This window comes from Micropterus dolomieu, linkage group LG01 (assembly GCF_021292245.1).
Source record: "Micropterus dolomieu isolate WLL.071019.BEF.003 ecotype Adirondacks linkage group LG01, ASM2129224v1, whole genome shotgun sequence".
Lineage (NCBI taxonomy): Eukaryota > Metazoa > Chordata > Actinopteri > Centrarchiformes > Centrarchidae > Micropterus > Micropterus dolomieu.
In genome coordinates this window covers 2,027,417-2,031,179 of record NC_060150.1, presented here as the reverse complement: position 1 = coordinate 2,031,179, position 3,763 = coordinate 2,027,417, and positions in this window count along the sequence as shown.

Below are 3,763 nucleotides of genomic sequence, written 5' to 3'. Positions count from 1 at the left end.
AGTCTGGTCCATAAACCTCTCAGAGAGAAAGACCTCCATCCTCCTGGAAGTGCTGAAACTCCAACCAGAGAAGAAACCAGTGGAGCTGACAGGCTGCTCAGATGAAGAGAGTGAAGTGAGGAGTTTCCTACAGTGTCTGCCTTATATCTCACAGCTCAGGTAAATGAATTGTACTTCACATAACTTCAGTGGACATTTCTGGAAACTCACTGTTAGTATGAAGGTAAAGTGTTCAGGTGATCAGTCCACATAAACTTTATATCACTGAGTTTAGTTTTATAGATCAAATGCTTGAAAAGAAACCACATGTCATCAGGATGTGATAAGTAAACCACTAGAAATCCTAATTATTTTACACTAGTACTGTATGAAGTTTCATAGAGTTTTACAGAATGATGGATATTAAAACTTGTGGTCCAGTATTTCAGCTTTGGAGCTGATTGATTAATAAATGTTTTGGGTAAAGTTTTTCTTTCAGCCACCCTGTTGTCACATATGGATGTTTGGTCAAGACCCTGAGGCGTTGCTTTTTTAACCTGTAGGGCTCCTCAGCTAAAATAAATACTCCATGTCTGGTTAGCCTTTCAAAATAAAACAGTTGCTGATGTTGTGAAATGGCGCAATTTGGTTATGTTAAGATACGATAAGATAGACTTAAAAACAAGTAAATAAAACATTTCATTCAAGGTCGCCTTACATCATAAAATCAGACAAGCAGCAATAATACATAGCATCATTAAAACAGCATCAAAATAAAAAAATAAAAATAAAACCTTAACAAAATGGAATTCAGTGTTGTACATCATGAGATGAGTATGCTGGCTTGAACAGATGAGTTTTAACAGCATTTTTAGTCCAGTAAATGGATGAAGGGAAAGAGAGTTCCAAAGTTTGGGTCCAGCAGAAGAGACGGCCCTAGCACCCATTGTACTGACATTGATGGTTGGTGGTGACCAGACCAGACGGTCAATGAGGAAGGGACATTTTTGAGTTGAATGTCAAAAAAGAAGAACACTCTTCATTTGAAAGGTTATTGTTCTTAGTTTCTGGTGGTTTGAGTCATTTTACTGTGGAGAAGAGATTTCTGGTTTTTCCATGCCTTGACGATATTGGCATAATATGAGTGTTTGGATGGGGAGAGAGCGTTTTTGTATCAGAGTATAAGATCAATATGCATCTGTTTATGTACAACAAGTCCATCCATTCTTTTCGTAAAGGCACTCCACACGGTGACCTAGGGCCTTAAACTGACGCAATTCAGATGTGGACCAGGGGGCAGTATGGATAAATGAGACAGCCTGTGTTTCTAGAGGGGCTAAAGTATAAGAACTGCCATTGCAGTAGTCCATTATATCCTTGAGGTGAGGTGTTGAGCGGTGGAGCTGGGTTTGAGGTAATTAAACTGATGAGGCATTCTGGGTTCACATGTCTGATGTTTTGGTATGATATGACACGATCGCCTTTGCCTTACTGAGCAGTAGTACTGTTGGTGTTGAATAGTACAGCTTTATGGTCAGAGATGGGTTGCTCAGCAGATGTGATGTTATAGGGTAAGATGCCAGAACAACAGACTAGGTCCAGGATGTGGCCCTTGGTGTGTGTTGATAAAGTTTATATATTGTGTTAGCTCTCTAACATTGTTTTAAAATCTTTTTTGAACATGTTTTCAGGGTTATCTAAATGGACATTAAAATCTCCTGTTAAAAAGATGTTGAGAGACATGGCACTAAGGGTGCTTAAAACTGTTGAGAGCTCAGTGATGAACATGTTGGATGATTTTGGTGGTCTGTATAAGACAAGCAAAAAATGGTAGGTGTGGGTCCACAAAGCGTAACAACCAGCATTTCAAAGGAATATCGATCAGGTATACAGATTGGTGTTAGCTTTATACACTCATGATAGATCAGAGTAAGGCCCCCTCCCTTACCCCCAGAGCATGGTATGGTTATGTCTGTGATCTATGATGAAGTCATAGACATTGACTAGGGGGCCTTTATTGGCAAAAGAGCGGATGTTATAGAGAGCAAACTCATGACAGGTTGTGTGTGTGTGTGTGTGTGTGTGTGTGTGTGTGTGTAGATGATTTGGCTAGTGGAGTTTAGTGTGTACTGGGCGGGCAAGATGCCCTGTGCTTAATAACTGTCTGTATGGGTAAAATGGAGTGGTGTGGTGACAGATGAGGCCAGGGGGCTGTAGCTGGATTAATTGTACTCTGCAGCAGGGGCTGTGAAACGCGAGGAAGGTTCCGAGAGTGGGTGTGAGTTGTAAATAGTCATTAATGTGCAGCGGACTGTACAGCGTGCTGCCACATAGCCGCTAGCATTTGGCTACCCAACCTGTTTGGGTGTATGGAGGACAGATCCTGACATAATGGGAAATTAATACAGTGATAAATAATTGCTCAATAAATAAATAAACATCCTACGAAATGCACTAAAATATGATGCTGGAGCTCTGCCGGTGCGGCTGTAAATTTGCTACACGGTTCCGACGCCGCATGAAGGTGTTATATGTCACATCCTGTGTCCCCTATGTGGAGCTACATAGCACTTGCCGCTATGAATATAAATCGGTATTGGCGTGTAGATGTCTGCGGGGTGGGAGAGTTATCAAGCACGTAAAGTTTGGTTCAGATGTGAGCATGTACACTGAAGTTACAACAACTTGTGTCATGGCAAAGAGTTGATATTTGACGCCAAGCCACGGACACGCCCATTGACGAAAACTCACAGATAGCACAACTTTTCATCTTCAATGCCTAAATCCCTAGGAGGAGTTCGTTAAAGTACGGAGTGTGTAAATCATCCAAAATTTGACGTAAAATTCAAAATGGCCGACTTCCTGTTGGTTGCAGCGCATCACTCCAAGAGGCTTTTTGGTACGTCTGGACAAGATACACGTACCACAGAAAATTCGTACATGTAGGTCAAACGTGCAGTGGGGGCTGCTTCGTTAAAGGTCAATTCCTGTTGCCAGCAGGTGGCGCTATGACTGTGGGTGAATGTCGGCATGTACATGTGTTCAGGGCGGGACTCTCATCCCATAAAATACGAAATTTTTCACCAGTTCTGACATGTGTGCAAAGTTTGGTGAGTTTTCGAGTATGCTCAGGTTCCCAAAATGGAGCTTACTTTGCAGAAAAAAAAAAAAAAATATATATATATATATATATAATCTTTACAAATTCAATAGGGACCTCACACAGTCGTGCTCGGGCCCTAATGAGAATGCCTGACTCTGTTTTGCTTGTTAGGGCCCGAGCACGACCGTCCGAGGTCCCTATTGAATTTGTAAAGATTTTTTTTTTCTTCTTCTTCTTTTTTCTGCAAAGTAAGCTCCATTTTGTGGACCTGAGTATACTCGAAAACTCACCAAACTTTGCAACCTCTAAACACTCCTAAGACCAAAAGGGCAGGGTATCCAAGGTAAAGAAGTTCCTCTTTCAGATTACTTCCAAACATCAAAGATCTCCTCTTCAGTCTTGACCCTCTACCCCACCAAAGAGCCATTAATTTGGACTCTTAACATGCCCTCTCACTTTCACATCTAGGTGTGAGAAACTCCAGATGCCAGAAAAGAACGCTGCCCCCAATTCTTTTGTGCGGAAAAACTTTCTTTATTACGGTTTAATTAAATAATCTTTGTTGAGTTACTTAGCAGGTCTCTCCATTTGAGTAGTTATATTACCATGTAGTTGTTGTTCAAAAGAAGAATCCATAAAGAAAGTTAATTTGCAGTGTTCTAATCTTCCTCAATACTCACT